Source organism: Notolepis coatsorum, assembly GCF_963971535.1.
Source record: "Notolepis coatsorum genome assembly, chromosome: 14".
In the NCBI taxonomy this organism is placed as follows: Eukaryota; Metazoa; Chordata; class Actinopteri; order Aulopiformes; family Paralepididae; genus Notolepis; species Notolepis coatsorum.
In genome coordinates, this window is record NC_140178.1 from 1,774,681 (window position 1) to 1,792,688 (window position 18,008).

Here is an 18,008-nt window from a genome sequence, read left to right on the forward strand (position 1 = left end):
CTGCAGCTGGGGCGGTCAGGTGGCGTAGCGGAGATTGCGTTCATCACCAACCCCGGAGACGCTGGATTCGCCTGTTTGAATCCAGCTCACAGCTCCGGCGTTGTCACCAGCTTGGCTGGCCGTTCACACTAATACAATTGGCAGTATTAGAGGGTGGGAGAAGCTGGCGGGGTGGGTCCGGGTCGTTGTAAACAGCGACTCCTACAGTTCGGTTGGGGCGCCTGCTCAGCGCAGATAGGATCTAAGTGGGATAGTGTGATCCTTCCACACGCTACGCCCTCTCAGTGAGAGTCCGCACTGCCAGGTGAAAAGAAGCGGTTGATTGGCTGGACGTGTGTCGGAGGAAGCACGTGGTAGCCTCCACTCTCCCAGATGATCTGACTGTGGGGGGTAAGTGCGCAGCGACCAGGAAGGGACTGGGAATTGGCATAACGACTAACATTGGGATGGGAGAAAATCGGAGGAAAAAGGAGGGGGAAAAAGATTAAAAAAAAAAGAATGAGCTGCAGCTAGCGTCCTCCCTGACCTCCAGGGAGAGATTCAGCTCCAAACCACTTCCCTCAAGCCGAGTCCTCCCTCTTGTAACCACGTCCCCGGGACCAGGGGCAGAGCTTCCTATAGGCGACATAGGCGTTGCCTAGAGCGCCACCCAGAGGGGGGCGCCAAAAACTGTGCCCCAGCAAAAAAAATATTGTGTACAGTACAGTATAGTACAGTATAGTACAGTATAGTATAGTATAGTACAGTATACATTTACATTTAGTCATTTAGCTGACGCTTTTATCCAAAGCGACTTACAAGTTCTGTACGACAAGCCATCAGGAAGGATACAACTCTATCAGCTGAGTATTAATGTTCATCAAAGTGTTGAGTGCTACAGTGTAGGTTAGTTTATTAGGACAAGTGCATGACAGTAAGGTTAGTTAGGGTTAGATATCTTTTTTTTATTGTATTTTTTTCAGATAATGGTTAAAGAAGTGCGTCTTTAGTCGACGGCGAAAGATTGGACGTGATTCGGCTGTCCTAACTGGGGTGGGTAGTTCATTCCACCATTGTGGGGCAAGGACTGAGAATAGGCGGCTTCTCTTTGATGACCCTCCCGGAGCTTAGATAGGAGTAGGTCTGAGGCGGCCAGAAGATGCAGAGCGGAGGGGTCTTGAGGGTGTGTACTAGTTAGAGACCATTGACCGGAGGTAGGCGGGAGTGGTTCCCTTTGCCGCATGGTATGCCAGGTCGAGGGCCTTGAAGCGGATACGTGCAGCAATGGGGAGCCAGTGCAGGTCCCTAAGAAGTGGGGTGACATGGGCCGACTTCGGTAGGTTTGAGATCAGGCGGGCCGCTGCGTTCTGAATGAGTTGAAGAGGCTTGGTGGCAGTGGCCGGGAGGCCAGCGAGCAGTGCGTTGCAGTAGTCGAGGCGGGAGATGACTGTTGATTGGACGAGGAGTTGGGTGGCTTCTTTTGTCAGGAAGGGGCGGATCCTTCTGACGTTGCTCAGGAGGAATCTGCAGGTTCTGGTTGTCGCTGCCATGTGAGCAGAGAAGGTCAACTGGTCGTCGAGGACAACACCAAGGTTCTTGGCGGTCAGGGACACGGTCACAGCTGCATTCTCGACTGTGATGGAAAGGTTGGTCAGGGCGGAGGATTTGGCCGGCAGGTGGAACAATTCTGTTTTGCTTAGGTTCAGTTTGAGGTGGTTGGTCGTCATCCAGGCGGAGATGTCGGACAGACAGGCCGAGATCCGCTCAGAGACGTGGATATCTGAGGGAGGGAAGGAGAGGAAGAGTTGAGTATCATCGGCATAACAATGATACGAGAAGCCATGAGACGTGATAATATTACCCAGTGATTTAGTGTAGAGGGAGAAGAGAAGGGGTCCTAGGACCGAGCCCTGGGGGACACCCGTCCGGAGGGGGCGGGTGACCGACAGAGTCCCTCTCCATGACACTTGGTAGGAGCGGACATTGAGGTATGATGTCAGCCATGTCAGCGCAGATCCATCCACTCCCATTCCTGCGAGGGCCGCGAGGAGGATCTGATGGTTGACTGTGTCGAAGGCTGCAGATAGATCTAGGAGAATCAGGACAGAGGAGAGGCCTTTCGCTTTTGCTAAGTGAAGTGCCTCTGTGACCGCAATGAGGAGTGGCCGTATAGTACAGTATAGTACAGTATAGTGTAGTATAGTGTAGTACAGTACAGTATAGTATAGTACAGTATAGTACAGTGTATACAGTATAGTACAGTGTAGTATAGTACAGTATAGTACAGTACACTATAGTACAGTGTCGTACAGTGTAGTACAGTACAGTATAGTATAGTACAGTATAGTATAGTACAGTATAGTACAGTACACTATAGTATAGTACAGTATAGTACAGTATAGTATAGTACAGTATAGTGCAGTATAGTGTAGTACTATACTATAGGACGTTTGCGATCTCAGACTCATTCCCAATGATAACACAGGCTCCCTCGATGGATTATGAATGGGAATATCGAATAAAATAAATAACGATAGAAAACCCGCCTTTTCTCGGGTTTGGCGCTCAACTGTCGGCGAGTTAACTCAACTTTATTCGTGAGTGGCGTCCAATGAGTTAAGGGTCAGATAGTCCTAACACAGTGTCGAAATACTTCCCAAAGGTCAGTGAATACCACGACCACAACACCAGAGGGAGCTCCACAAATCATGTTCAACCCAGATTCGGCTCAAACAAGGGACTAAACACGTTTCGCAATTATGCCACATCAATGTGGAACGCCCTACCCTCCTTCAAAACCGCTCTCAAAGAGCACCTACGGGAGGCTGCTATTAGAAACTGGCCCGGTAAATGTCCAACCCCCCCCCCTCCAATGTACAGTTTCTTCCCCTTCAAATGTATATATTCTCTTTTAGAAACTCTGTCTGTAAATAAACAGTAGCCTACTGTATATTTGTATGTTGTGTATGTCATAAATTATATGAATTGAAAATGGGGGACCCTGATGTAAACAAGACGAACGTCTTTCTCTGGTCTGCATCCCCTTAACAATTGTGTGTATTGAGCCGTACTGTATTGTACCCATTCTGCAATCTGTTAAATAAAGTTTTCATTCATTCATTCATTCATTCATTCATTCATTCATTCATTCATCCATTCATTCATTCATTCACCAACCTTCTCATGAATTAAGGACACAGTGATGAGTGTCATCTATCATTAGTGATGAATCGGAGGGGGAAAAAACTAAATCGTGTGTGTATTTAATTTATTAATAATCATAAAACCTTATGCTTAGTCACACCCCCGTTTGGCTGGTGAGTGAGTTTGACGGGCGGGGCGGGGCTCTACACACTGCTGACGGGCGGGGCTCCGCTGCTCCGCTCCGCTGAAACTGAACCGGGCTCCACACTCCAAACTTACCGGGTGGATCCATGGAGGAGGAGTGTGGTGGGAATGCGCTGCTGTCCGTAGGACGGAGGGAATAATAATAAACAACAACAACAAGCCGGACCCCCCTCCTGAGATGTTGTTGTAGCTGTGTGTGTGTTTGTGGCTGAAGGAGACCCCGGATCCAGGGACCAGCGGGGCAGGAAAACCAACATCGGAGGCGCATTATTCCTCCTGCTCTCCTTCAGAATGAAGTGACTTAATATTAATAATCACATCTGTGCCGCCGGTTGTTGTTACAACGTCTCTGGAATATAGGAGTCTCCCCGTCGCTGCTGAAGACACCTGACCCGCTGCTCACAACAAGGGTGAGTGGAATATATATTTATATATATTAATATATTAATGTCACGGAGAGAGAGAGAGAGAGAGAGACGCTCGTTCCTCCGTGGAAATAGAAAAGCGCAGCGGCACCGGGAGACACCGGGACCGTCACCGGGGCGGTGCGGTTCTCTCTCCGGGGCGCCTCTCTCTCTCTCCAGGGCGGTGCGTCTCTCTCTCTCTCCGGGGCGCCTCTCTCTCTCTCCGGTCGGTGCGGCTCTCTCTCTCTCTCCGGTGCGGCTCTCTCTCTCTCTCCGGTCGGTGCGGCTCTCTCTCTCTCTCCGGTGCGGCTCTCTCTCTCTCTCCGGTCGGTGCGGCTCTCTCTCTCTCTCCGGTGCGGCTCTCTCTCTCTCTCCGGTCGGTGCGGCTCTCTCTCTCTCTCCGGTGCGGCTCTCTCTCTCTCTCCGGTCGGTGCGGCTCTCTCTCCGGTGCGGCTCTCTCTCTCTCTCCGGGGCGGTGCGGCTCTCTCTCCGGTGCGGCTCTCTCTCTCTCTCCGGGGCGGTGCGGCTCTCTCTCCGGTGCGGCTCTCTCTCTCTCTCCGGGGCGGTGCGGCTCTCTCTCCGGTGCGGCTCTCTCTCTCTCTCCGGGGCGGTGCGGCTCTCTCTCTCTCTCCGGGGCGGTGCGGCTCTCTCTCTCTCTCCGGGGCGGTGCGGCTCTCTCTCCGGTGCGGCTCTCTCTCTCTCTCCGGTCGGTGCGGCTCTCTCTCCGGTGCGGCTCTCTCTCTCTCTCTGGGGCGGTGCGGCTCTCCCTCTCTCTCCGGTGCGGCTCTCTCTCTCTCTCCGGGGCGGTGCGGCTCTCTCTCCGGTGCGGCTCTCTCTCTCTCTCCGGGGCGGTGCGGCTCTCTCTCTCTCTCCGGGGCGGTGCGGCTCTCTCTCTCTCTCCGGGGCGGTGCGGCTCTCTCTCCGGTGCGGCTCTCTCTCTCTCTCCGGGGCGGTGCGGCTCTCTCTCCGGTGCGGCTCTCTCTCTCTCTCCGGGGCGGTGCGGCTCTCTCTCCGGTGCGGCTCTCTCTCTCTCTCCGGGGCGGTGCGGCTCTCTCTCTCTCTCCGGTGCGGCTCTCTCTCTCTCTCCGGGGCGGTGCGGCTCTCTCTCCGGGGCGGTGCGGCTCTCTCTCCGGGGCGGTGCGTCTCTCTCTCACCGGGGCGGTGCGTCTCTCTCTCACCGGGGCGGTGCGGCTCTCTCTCTCCGGGGCGGTGCGGCTCTCTCTCTCCGGGGCGGTGCGGCTCTCTCTCCGGGGCGGTGCGTCTCTCTCTCACCGGGGCGGTGCGGCTCTCTCTCTCCGGGGCGGTGCGGCTCTCTCTCCGGGGCGGTGCGGCTCTCTCTCCGGGGCGGTGCGTCTCTCTCTCACCGGGGCGGTGCGGCTCTCTCTCTCCGGGGCGGTGCGGCTCTCTCTCCGGGGCGGTGCGGCTCTCTCTCCGGGGCGGTGCGTCTCTCTCTCACCGGGGCGGTGCGGCTCTCTCTCTCCGGGGCGGTGCGGCTCTCTCTCCGGGGCGGTGCAGCTCTCTCTCCGGGGCGGTGCGTCTCTCTCACCGGGGCGGTGCGGCTCTCTCTCTCCGGGGCGGTGCGGCTCTCTCTCACCGGGGCGGTGCGGCTCTCTCTCCGGGGCGGTGCGCCTCTCTCTCTCCGGGGCGGTGCGGCTCTCTCTCTCCGGGGCGGTGCGGCTCTCTCTCCGGGGCGGTGCGGCTCTCTCTCCGGGGCGGTGCGCCTCTCTCTCACCGGGGCGGTGCGGCTCTCTCTCTCCGGGGCGGTGCGGCTCTCTCTCTCCGGGGCGGTGCGGCTCTCTCTCCGGGGCGGTGCGGCGTCGTGACCGGCCGGTGTGGTGCCAAAATCTTACCCCTTAAAATGATGGCAAGGGGTAGGATTTTGGCACAACACCGGCTGTGGAGATGAGATCAATAACCTACAAGTGGCCTGCTGCTGTAGTTGACAACAGGAATAATGGTAGATTATTAAACGTGGAATGTCCCCTGGCTGGGACGGAATAGAAATAGCGTTAATATGACCATCTATAGTACCCTGCAGTGCACGTCGCATAATGTATGTGGTGTATTACAGCACTATTACGCACAGTAAAGTACTTTTAATAGGCCTGTGGGGGTGAATGTGATTTTAAAGCATTCTGGAGGTGTGTTGTTGGGAATGAACTGTTCAGGTTTCATGGAAACTCTATACATGATGGCATTGTTTCTATTCCAATTTTCAATATGGACATCTGTCAGAGTGATTACTGTCAGTTTATAACCTTCATAGATCTGTTGTTGTTCAATCAAAGATTCTGATGATTGAGACTCAAGTCTATAATATCTCACTCTGTCTCAGTAAGCTAACGGGGTCTCTCTCTCTCTCCAGACCAGCCGTGGTTATGCAGCACAGCACAGCCCACAACACAGCAATTGTACAATTATCATTCTATGACTTAATCATTATCCTCCGCTTCCTGCTCATCCTCTGTGATAATAACAGTCTGCTAACCCCATTACTATACAGCCTGAGGAGGACTGCACCTCGGTACACTAGAGGCATATGGTGCTATTCAGCTGTTTACCACAGCTCCGCACTATATACCTGTATGTCATGTATGTCCCTATGCCATAGATGTCATGATGTCATGTATGTTGTGTGTATGTCATAAATGTCACGATGAATTGAAAATGGGGGACCCTGATGTAAACAAGACGAAAGTCTTTCTCTGGTCTGCATCCCCTTAACAATTGTGTGTATTGAGCCGTACTGTATAATTGTACCCATTCTGCAATCTGTTAAATAAAGTTTTCATTCATTCATTCATTCATTCATTCATTCATTCCGTGTTGTGATTCAAAACAAACGGCAGCTTTATTGACACCTGTTTCTACCGTATAGTTTTATTAATAATATACTGCTTGGTGTTTTTGTTCAAACGGGAGCCATGCGGTGCATGTATGTACTGTGTGTAACACCTTAAGACACGTCATACCTGTATGTATACTGTGTAACACCTTGACTGAATGAATGAAAACTTTATTTAACAGATTGCAGAATGGGTACAATACAGTACGGCTCAATACACACAATTGTTAAGGGGATGCAGACCAGAGAAAGACTTTCGTCTTGTTTACATCAGGGTCCCCCATTTTCAATTCATAGTGACATTTATGACATACACAACATACATGACATCATGACAATTATGACATAGGGACATACATGACATACAGGTATATAGTACTGTTACATCTGTGACATATACGATATGCAAATATACAGTACTGTTACCCATAGGTCAGTAGCGGCTCGTGGATGCTTCGCCACTAGGGGCGCTATACCAAACATTTTGCAAACATGTACAAGGCACGCATTGGCGAATATTATCACCATTGCCATCGATCAATATCACAGTCAGTCAAATGCAAGGTCCACGTTTCCAATAGCCCAACACAAACACGCACATCTCTCTCTCTCTCTCTCTCTCTCTCTCTCTCTCTCTCTCTCGCTCTCGCTCTCGCTCTCTCTCTCTCTCTCTCAGATGATGTCAGATCCATTCAATAATAATCACATTTGTATATCTCGTCATTTTAAACAAGTTACCATTCATTGTCTGAGTGGTTATGCCCCACACGCGGCGAAATTAGAGAGAGAGAGAGAGAGCGAGAGAGAGAGCGAGAGAGAGAGAGAGAGAGAGAGAGAGAGAGAGAGAGAGAGAGAGCGAGAGAGAGAGCGAGACCACGGCGGGTGCAGCATAACAGAGAGAGAGAGAGAGAGAGAGAGAGAGAGAGAGAGAGAGAGAGAGAGAGAGAGAGAGAGAGAGCGTTAGTTAAGCATTAGCTGAGTGGCTAAGAGAGAGAGAGAGAGAGAGAGAATTAACTCACTTTGTTTAATTGAAACGTGGTCCAAAAAGTGTATGTCCACTGACTGTCCCCCAGACTGTTGTCGATGTATATCCATTCCACTCACTGCCCACTGTCCAGACTCCAGACTGAATCACAAGTTCACAACACAGTCAGTCCTTGAATAAACCGAAGGCGTCTTTTCTTTTTCTCTATTGTGAACTGGTTGCTGTTGTTGTTGACGAGTCGACTGAACTGCTGTGATCCGACCAAGAACTACCTCCTCCTGGCGCATTCTCTCTAAGCCAACCCGAGAAATGCGGCTACGGAAAAAAGTACTGGCATCGCGTCGGCCAATCAGAGAGCGTCTCCACGAAAATGCGGCTACGGAAATTCTTCACGCTGCTGCCTAGACCGCTTCAAATCGCGCCCGGATTCCAACATAATAGTCATATTTCAACGCACAACGCGTTATGCACTGATTGGCTGTGACGGATACAGCGATCAAACTGTGACGCGCACTCAGAGCGCTATCGCGTCTAGCCCGGGCCGAGAAATACGAAAAAATAAAAGAATTAAAAAAAGTGCGTCACTTCCTGCTCAGGAAAACGAGTGTTTTTTATTTGAAATAATAACGTTATATTGTGCATTGGAAATACAAACATACTTAAAACGAGTAAATATTATTCATTTTAAACATGTTTATATTATTTATAGGGCTATAAAACAAAAAACGAAAAAGTTTTTTTTTCTTCTTCTCTGATTTAACAGGTGGGTCAACAGGTGGGTCGGCGCCCTATAGCGCCCCTAGTGGTAGAGCCGCCACTGCCATAGGTCCTAACAGAAAATATATACATATGATGGGGAGGAGACTGTACATTAGGAGGGGGTGGGTGGGCGGTTGGACATTTTTACGGTGGCCAGTTTCGAATTGTAGGTGCTCTTTAAGAGCGGTAAGGAATGTTTATTAAGACACGTCATACCTGGCTACTGTGTAACACCTTAAAAGGAACATGCCAACTTTTTGGGAAATTAGCTTATTTGCCATCTACCCTGGAGTTAGACGAGCAGATACCCTTTTCTTCTAGGCATAGGGAACAGCCGCTCCGTTAGCCTAGCTTAGCATAATTCACTGGAAATAGGTGTGCCAGCGTAGCCTAGTTCCGAACAGTCACGAAATACACTCCAAATACAACTCCAAAACTTTCCTGTAAACAAGTTGTGACCTGTGTATTTACCACGTGGAGAAATAATAAAAAAAATTATTCAACATTTTAGTTTTCTAAGCAGATATATACTCTGAACTATTTTTTGCCGAACCACTGCTGCCTGGGCAGACAGACAGACAGACAGACAGACAGACAGACAGACAGACAGACAGACAGACAGACAGACAGACAGACAGACAGACAGACAGACAGACAGACAGACAGACAGGCAAACAGACAGACAGACAGACAGACAGGCAGACAGACAGACAGGCAGGCAGACAGACAGACAGGCAGGCAGACAGACAGACAGACAGGCAAACAGACAGACAGACAGACAGGCAGACAGACAGACAGACAGACAGGCAGACAGACAGACAGGCAGACAGACAGACAGACAGACAGACAGACAGACATACAGGCAGACAGACAGACAGACAGACAGACAGACAGACAACAGAGAGACAGGCAGACAGACAGACAGCATGTTAAAGCAGCAGACAGACAGACAGACAGACAGACAGACAGACAACATGTTAAAGCAGCAGACAGACAGACAGCATGTTAAAGCAGCAGACAGACAGACAGACAGACAGACAGCATGTTAAAGCAGCAGACAGACAGACAGACAGACAGACAGACAGACAGACAGGCAGGCAGACAGACAGACAGACAGACAGACATACAGGCAGACAGACAGACAGACAGACAGACAACAGAGAGACAGACAGACAGGCAAACAGACAGACAGACAGACAGACAGACAGACAGACAGGCAGACAGACAGACAGACAGACAGACAGCATGTTAAAGCAGCAGACAGACAGACAGACAGACAGCATGTTAAAGCAGCAGACAGACAGACAGACAGACAGACAGACAGACAGACAGACAGACAGCATGTTAAAGCAGCAGACAGACAGACAGACAGGCAGACAGACAGACAGACAGACAGACAGACAGACAGACAGACAGACAGACAGACAGACAGACAGGTAGGCAGACAGACAGACAGACAGACAGACAGACAGACAGACAGACAGACAGTAAAAAGCTCGTGGCAGCTCAGTGGTGTTTCTGAATCGTTGCCTTTATGAGGAAGTGAGAGCGGTGACTGGGTCACGGTGGGACAGCAGGATTCAGCTACTCTCCAGGTTTGTGAGAGTGCACGTGGAGTGCACGTGGAGATTCTAACATTTGTAATGTCAAAATGTCAACATGTGTCTGCAGCACACGAGCACGAGGCTCGAGGCGTGCCCAGTGCCCATGCCAGTCGGTATGTAACCCTCTAATATCAATCCAGCCTGTTGACAGCGTAAAAGGTCACATGACAACACCCAGTGTCCTACAATACCTGGGCGTGCTATAGGCCTGAAACTGGAGCTCCACTGTATTAAAATCTGCTGAGTTATTTTGGCTAACGGGACATAGGAGCACATGGTCGGTACCGGGTCGGTGGGAAACATTAGCACGTGGCCCGGCCGCCTGGTACTGATTGGTGGGAAACGTTAGCACATGGCCAGTACTGATTACTAGAGCTGTGCATCTTCACTAGCCTCACGATTAGATTAGATTACCATTCAGCTGTCCACGATTCGTTTCGATTCTACGATGCAGCTCAATAATATATTACATCCTCGATTTTATAATCTATATTACCGCACATGGCTACTTTTTCATCAATTAATACAAGCAGGCAGATACATTTACTTTTATTTAGAAAGTTCTTAAATCAGAATGTGTTGCATGATGCAGATACTAGAAAGGTATCTCGATACCCAGCTGTTAAAAATGGTTAAATACTCTTTTTATTAGTATCAGTATTAGTAGGGCTGACCTTCGAAGCTTTTTTTGGCAATTTTTTTTTTTTTTTTTATATATTTGTTTTATTATTATTTTTTTTTACAGCCGAATCCCGTCCAATCTTTCGCTGTCGACTAAAGACTCACTTCTTCAACCATTATCTGAAATGATAAAAAAAAAAAATTACTAACCATAACTAACCTTACTGTCATGCACTTGTCCTAATAAACTAACCTACACTGTAACACGCAACACTTTGATAAACATTGTTACTCAGCTGATAGAGTTGTACCCTTCTTGCTGTCTTGTCATACAGAACTTGTAAGTCGCTTTGGATAAAAGCGTCAGTTAAATTACTAAATGTGTGTGTGTGTGTGTGTGTGTGTGTGTGTGTGTGTGTGTGTGTGTGTGTGTGTGTGTGTGTGTGTGTGTGTGTGTGTGTGTGTGTGTGTGTGTGTGTGTGTGTGTGTGTGTGTGTGTGTGTGTGTGTGTGTGTGTGTGTGTGTGTGTGTGTGTGTGTGTGTGTGTGTGTGTGTGTGTGTGTGTGTGTGTGCATGGGGCCATTGGGTGGGGCCATTGGGTGGGGCCGGGGGACAAATACGCTGGAGGAAAGTAACCCAGCTCAGCACTGCCCAAATTATATCATCACTATTGCCTGTTTGAAGGATATCATCCTCAAACACATATACACCTACATGCCTTGTAGAATTCCACACATAAGAAAGAAAGATACTGGGATGAATAAACAAAATAGGAAATAAAATGTAGAAATGCATGCAATACATAAATAAATATGAATCTCTATATATGAAATAGAACATTTAGATAAGGTGCTACTGAGATGTTTTGGTGAGTTCTTTGTTTTTTTGTGGAAGTAGCCCTTCTTAAAAATGCATGAACATTCACTGATAATTGGTCTGTAGTGGAGTCTACAAGGTCTACATTGCCGGACCATGTAGAATCCGGACCTTGTAGACTGACATAATTCTGTGCATAGTTTAGTCTACACAGGCCATATTTCAAATAATCAAAATCTTACTTCATTAATCTTAAACATTCTTGATTTGGGGGATTGGTAGTTCCCATGAAATCTGAAGTTGTTCAAACGACAACAGCGATCCACCTTGAATTAAATCACACAGCCGAGTGAAACCTTGTTGGATGCGTCACAGTCACGAAAGGGGCTACTTAATTAATTAATCCAACCCACTTTATTTATAGAGCACATTTAAAAACAACAACGTTTACGAAAGTGCTGTACAAGTCCCACAACATATAAAAAAAAAAAAAAAAATTCGAAGCTTCGAATTAAAATCGAAGCTCGGCCCCGAAGCTTCGATTGCCAAAAAAAGCTTCGAAGGTCAGCCCTAGAAATTGGGATGGGAGAAAAATAGAAAATAGGAGAAAAAGTAGATAAAAAAAGGAAAGCTAGCAAGAGAGTTAAAAAAAAAAACACACATGGCCGCCCGGTACTGATGGGTGTGAAACACTAGCTCATGGCCCGGTACTGATGGGTGTGAAACACTAGCTCATGGCCCGGTACTGATGGGTGTGAAACACTAGCTCATGGCCCGGTACTGATGGGTGTGAAACACTAGCTCATGGCCCGGTACTGATGGGTGTGAAACACTAGCTCATGGCCTGGTACTGATGGGTGTGAAACACTAGCTCATGGCCCGGTACTGATGGGTGTGAAACACTAGCTCATGGCCCGGTACTGATGGGTGTGAAACACTAGCACATGGCCCGGTACTGATGGGTGTGAAACACTAGCACATGGCTCGGTACTGATGGGTGTGAAACACTAGCTCATGGCCCGGTACTGATGGGTGTGAAACACTAGCACATGGCCCGGTACTGATGGGTGTGAAACGTTAGCTCATGGCCGGTACTGATGGGTGTGAAACACTAGCACATGGCTCGGTACTGATGGGTGTGAAACACTAGCACATGGCTCGGTACTGATGGGTGTGAAACACTAGCACATGGCTCGGTACTGATGGGTGTGAAACACTAGCTCATGGCCTGGTACTGATGGGTGCGCCCCAGTGTTCCTGAAACGTTAGCTCATGGTACTGATGGGTGCGCCCCAGTGTTCCTGAAACGTTAGCTCATGGCCGGTACTGATGGGTGTGAAACGTTAGCTCATGGCCCGGTACTGATGGGTGCGCCCCGCGGCCCCAGTGGTCCTGAAACGTTAGCTCATGGCGGTTGGGTCATCATGATGTAATCTCACAGATAAAGCCGCGGCTGCGAGGTGTGATGGTGACAGAGACTCATCCTCTGCTCCAACCGAACCTGAGAGGCAATGTTTCCACTCTGTCTGTGTGTCTGTGTGTCTGTGTGTCTGTGTGTACAGTATGTGTGTACAGTATGTGTGTACAGTATGTGTGTACAGTATGTGTGTACAGTATGTGTGTACAGTATAAGGCTGTCCCCGAAACCTGTTTTTGGGATTCGAACTCCGTCAGGGTTTTTCGACGGACGTTCGAACCTTCGTTTTAATAAAAAAAATATTTAAGTTCAAAATTTCTTTTCTAAATAAAAATTACTTATTTTTTTTATAAATATCCTCAAACTAAATCCTCAATTTGAATAAAGTGATTAATCTGATTAAATTAGTATTTTCTTATTTTATTAAATCAACTTTCTTTAACTCAGCAGTTTTTTTTTATACTATAATATTAGTGTAGTCTAATCTTTATCTGCAACTGTGATGAAAAACCCCATTGGTTTAAACAGAATGGATAGACACATACATTTTATTTTTATTTTTATTAAAAATAAAAAATGCGAATGTCGATTTAGAATTCGAATGCCAACGTAACGAACGAACGTTCGGGCTCAGCCTTAGTACAGTATGTGTGTACAGTATGTGTGTACAGTATGTGTGTACAGTATGTGTGTACAGTATGTGTGTGTACAGTATGTGTGTACAGTATGTGTGTACAGTATGTGTGTACAGTATGTGTGTGTACAGTATGTGTGTACAGTATGTGTGTACAGTATGTGACACTGGTATGAGGGTGTTTGAGGGGGTATCACCGCAGATTTTATTTCATTCGATTTCTCCTCCCTCTAACTCAGATGCACCTTTGACCCCAGAGCCTTGCGGCGAAGGAGGCCGGTCTGTTTGTGTCTTAATCACTTCAAGATGATGCACTCGTGGTTTTTATCCTCAAGGAGAGCGGGCCGTCCTCTTTATCTGTGTGGAGACGGTAGGAAGGCTGAGAGGGAGAGAAGGTTCTTTATGGAGATGGTAGGAAGGCTGAGAGGGAGAGAAGGTTCTTTATGGAGATGGTAGGAAGGCTGAGAGGGAGAGAAGGTTCTTTATGGAGACGGTAGGAAGGCTGAGAGGGAGAGAAGGTTCTTTATGGAGACGGTAGGAAGGCTGAGAGGGAGAGAAGGTTCTTTATGGAGACGGTAGGAAGGCTGAGAGGGAGAGAAGGTTCTTTATGGAGACAGTAGGAAGGCTGAGAGGGAGAGAAGGTTCTTTATGGAGACGGTAGGAAGGCTGAGAGGGAGAGAAGGTTCTTTATGGAGACGGTAGGAAGGCTGAGAGGGAGAGAAGGTTCTTTATGGAGACGGTAGGAAGGCTGAGAGGGAGAGAAGGTTCTTTATGGAGACGGTAGGAAGGCTGAGAGGGAGAGAAGGTTCTTTATGGAGACGGTAGGAAGGCTGAGAGGGAGAGAAGGTTCTTTATGGAGACGGTAGGAAGGCTGAGAGGGAGAGAAGGTTCTTTATGGAGACGGTAGGAAGGCTGAGAGGGAGAGAAGGTTCTTTATGGAGACGGTAGGAAGGTTGAGAGGGAGAGACGGTTCTTTATGGAGACAGTAGGAAGGCTGAGAGGGAGAGAAGGTTCTTTATGGAGACGGTAGGAAGGCTGAGAGGGAGAGAAGGTTCTTTATGGAGACGGTAGGAAGGCTGAGAGGGAGAGAAGGTTCTTTATGGAGACAGTAGGAAGGCTGAGAGGGAGAGAAGGTTCTTTATGGAGACGGTAGGAAGGCTGAGAGGGAGAGAAGGTTCTTTATGGAGACGGTAGGAAGGCTGAGAGGGAGAGAAGGTTCTTTATGGAGACGGTAGGAAGGCTGAGAGGGAGAGAAGGTTCTTTATGGAGACAGTAGGAAGGCTGAGAGGGAGAGAAGGTTCTTTATGGAGACGGTAGGAAGGCTGAGAGGGAGAGAAGGTTCTTTATGGAGACAGTAGGAAGGCTGAGAGGGAGAGAAGGTTCTTTATGGAGACAGTAGGAAGGCTGAGAGGGAGAGAAGGTTCTTTATGGAGACGGTAGGAAGGCTGAGAGGGAGAGAAGGTTCTTTATGGAGACGGTAGGAAGGCTGAGAGGGAGAGAAGGTTCTTTATGGAGACGGTAGGAAGGCTGAGAGGGAGAGAAGGTTCTTTATGGAGACGGTAGGAAGGCTGAGAGGGAGAGAAGGTTCTTTATGGAGACGGTAGGAAGGCTGAGAGGGAGAGAAGGTTCTTTATGGAGACGGTAGGAAGGCTGAGAGGGAGAGACGGTTCTTTATGGAGACGGTAGGAAGGCTGAGAGGGAGAGAAGGTTCTTTATGGAGACAGTAGGAAGGTTCTTTATGGAGACAGTAGGAAGGCTGAGAGGGAGAGAAGGTTCTTTATGGAGACGGTAGGAAGGCTGAGAGGGAGAGAAGGTTCTTTATGGAGACGGTAGGAAGGCTGAGAGGGAGAGAAGGTTCTTTATGGAGACGGTAGGAAGGCTGAGAGGGAGAGAAGGTTCTTTATGGAGACGGTAGGAAGGCTGAGAGGGAGAGAAGGTTCTTTATGGAGACGGTAGGAAGGCTGAGAGGGAGAGAAGGTTCTTTATGGAGACGGTAGGAAGGCTGAGAGGGAGAGACGGTTCTTTATGGAGACAGTAGGAAGGCTGAGAGGGAGAGAAGGTTCTTTATGGAGACGGTAGGAAGGCTGAGAGGGAGAGAAGGTTCTTTATGGAGACGGTAGGAAGGCTGAGAGGGAGAGAAGGTTCTTTATGGAGACAGTAGGAAGGCTGAGAGGGAGAGAAGGTTCTTTATGGAGACGGTAGGAAGGCTGAGAGGGAGAGAAGGTTCTTTATGGAGACGGTAGGAAGGCTGAGAGGGAGAGAAGGTTCTTTATGGAGACGGTAGGAAGGCTGAGAGGGAGAGAAGGTTCTTTATGGAGACAGTAGGAAGGCTGAGAGGGAGAGAAGGTTCTTTATGGAGACGGTAGGAAGGCTGAGAGGGAGAGAAGGTTCTTTATGGAGACAGTAGGAAGGCTGAGAGGGAGAGAAGGTTCTTTATGGAGACAGTAGGAAGGCTGAGAGGGAGAGAAGGTTCTTTATGGAGACGGTAGGAAGGCTGAGAGGGAGAGAAGGTTCTTTATGGAGACGGTAGGAAGGCTGAGAGGGAGAGAAGGTTCTTTATGGAGACGGTAGGAAGGCTGAGAGGGAGAGAAGGTTCTTTATGGAGACGGTAGGAAGGCTGAGAGGGAGAGAAGGTTCTTTATGGAGACGGTAGGAAGGCTGAGAGGGAGAGACGGTTCTTTATGGAGACGGTAGGAAGGCTGAGAGGGAGAGAAGGTTCTTTATGGAGACAGTAGGAAGGTTCTTTATGGAGACAGTAGGAAGGCTGAGAGGGAGAGAAGGTTCTTTATGGAGACGGTAGGAAGGCTGAGAGGGAGAGAAGGTTCTTTATGGAGACGGTAGGAAGGCTGAGAGGGAGAGAAGGTTCTTTATGGAGACGGTAGGAAGGCTGAGAGGGAGAGAAGGTTCTTTATGGAGACGGTAGGAAGGCTGAGAGGGAGAGAAGGTTCTTTATGGAGACAGTAGGAAGGTTCTTTATGGAGACAGTAGGAAGGCTGAGAGGGAGAGAAGGTTCTTTATGGAGATGGTAGGAAGGCTGAGAGGGAGAGAAGGTTCTTTATGGAGATGGTAGGAAGGCTGAGAGGGAGAGAAGGATCTTTATGGAGACGGTAGGAAGGCTGAGAGGGAGAGACGGTTCTTTATGGAGACAGTAGGAAGGCTGAGAGGGAGAGAAGGTTCTTTATGGAGACGGTAGGAAGGCTGAGAGGGAGAGAAGGTTCTTTATGGAGACGGTAGGAAGGCTGAGAGGGAGAGAAGGTTCTTTATGGAGACGGTAGGAAGGCTGAGAGGGAGAGAAGGTTCTTTATGGAGACAGTAGGAAGGCTGAGAGGGAGAGAAGGTTCTTTATGGAGATGGTAGGAAGGCTGAGAGGGAGAGAAGGTTCTTTATGGAGATGGTAGGAAGGCTGAGAGGGAGAGAAGGTTCTTTATGGAGACGGTAGGGAGGCTGAGAGGGAGAGAAGGTTCTTTATGGAGACGGTAGGAAGGCTGAGAGGGAGAGAAGGTTCTTTATGGAGACGGTAGGAAGGCTGAGAGGGAGAGAAGGTTCTTTATGGAGACGGTAGGAAGGCTGAGAGGGAGAGAAGGTTCTTTATGGAGACGGTAGGAAGGCTGAGAGGGAGAGAAGGTTCTTTATGGAGACGGTAGGAAGGCTGAGAGGGAGAGAAGGTTCTTTATGGAGACGGTAGGAAGGCTGAGAGGGAGAGAAGGTTCTTTATGGAGACAGTAGGAAGGCTGAGAGGGAGAGAAGGTTCTTTATGGAGACGGTAGGAAGGCTGAGAGGGAGAGAAGGTTCTTTATGGAGACGGTAGGAAGGCTGAGAGGGAGAGAAGGTTCTTTATGGAGACGGTAGGAAGGCTGAGAGGGAGAGAAGGTTCTTTATGGAGACGGTAGGAAGGCTGAGAGGGAGAGAAGGTTCTTTATGGAGACGGTAGGAAGGCTGAGAGGGAGAGAAGGTTCTTTATGGAGACGGTAGCAAGGCTGAGAGGGAGAGAAGGTTCTTTATGGAGACGGTAGGAAGGCTGAGAGGGAGAGAAGGTTCTTTATGGAGACGGTAGGAAGGCTGAGAGGGAGAGAAGGTTCTTTATGGAGACGGTAGGAAGGCTGAGAGGGAGAGAAGGTTCTTTATGGAGACAGTAGGAAGGCTGAGAGGGAGAGAAGGTTCTTTATGGAGACAGTAGGAAGGCTGAGAGGGAGAGAAGGTTCTTTATGGAGACGGTAGGAAGGCTGAGAGGGAGAGAAGGTTCTTTATGGAGACGGTAGGAAGGCTGAGAGGGAGAGAAGGTTCTTTATGGAGACGGTAGGAAGGCTGAGAGGGAGAGAAGGTTCTTTATGGAGACAGTAGGAAGGCTGAGAGGGAGAGAAGGTTCTTTATGGAGACAGTAGGAAGGCTGAGAGGGAGAGAAGGTTCTTTATGGAGACAGTAGGAAGGCTGAGAGGGAGAGAAGGTTCTTTATGGAGACGGTAGGAAGGCTGAGAGGGAGAGAAGGTTCTTTATGGAGACGGTAGGAAGGCTGAGAGGGAGAGAAGGTTCTTTATGGAGACAGTAGGAAGGCTGAGAGGGAGAGAAGGTTCTTTATGGAGACGGTAGGAAGGCTGA

General features: G+C 49.0%; 1 protein-coding gene across 1 annotated transcript in view; it reads left to right on the plus strand.

Annotated features, from left to right (window-relative positions):
* The first annotated feature begins 3,417 nt into the window (after positions 1–3,417).
* LOC311240349 (inactive rhomboid protein 1-like) overlaps positions 3,418–18,008 on the plus strand; it is a 96,315-nt gene continuing 81,724 nt past the window's right edge. The window contains exon 1 of the mRNA XM_084328925.1: positions 3,418–3,737. The gene's annotated coding sequence lies outside the window, so the exon portion shown is untranslated. The remainder of the gene's footprint in view (positions 3,738–18,008) is intronic.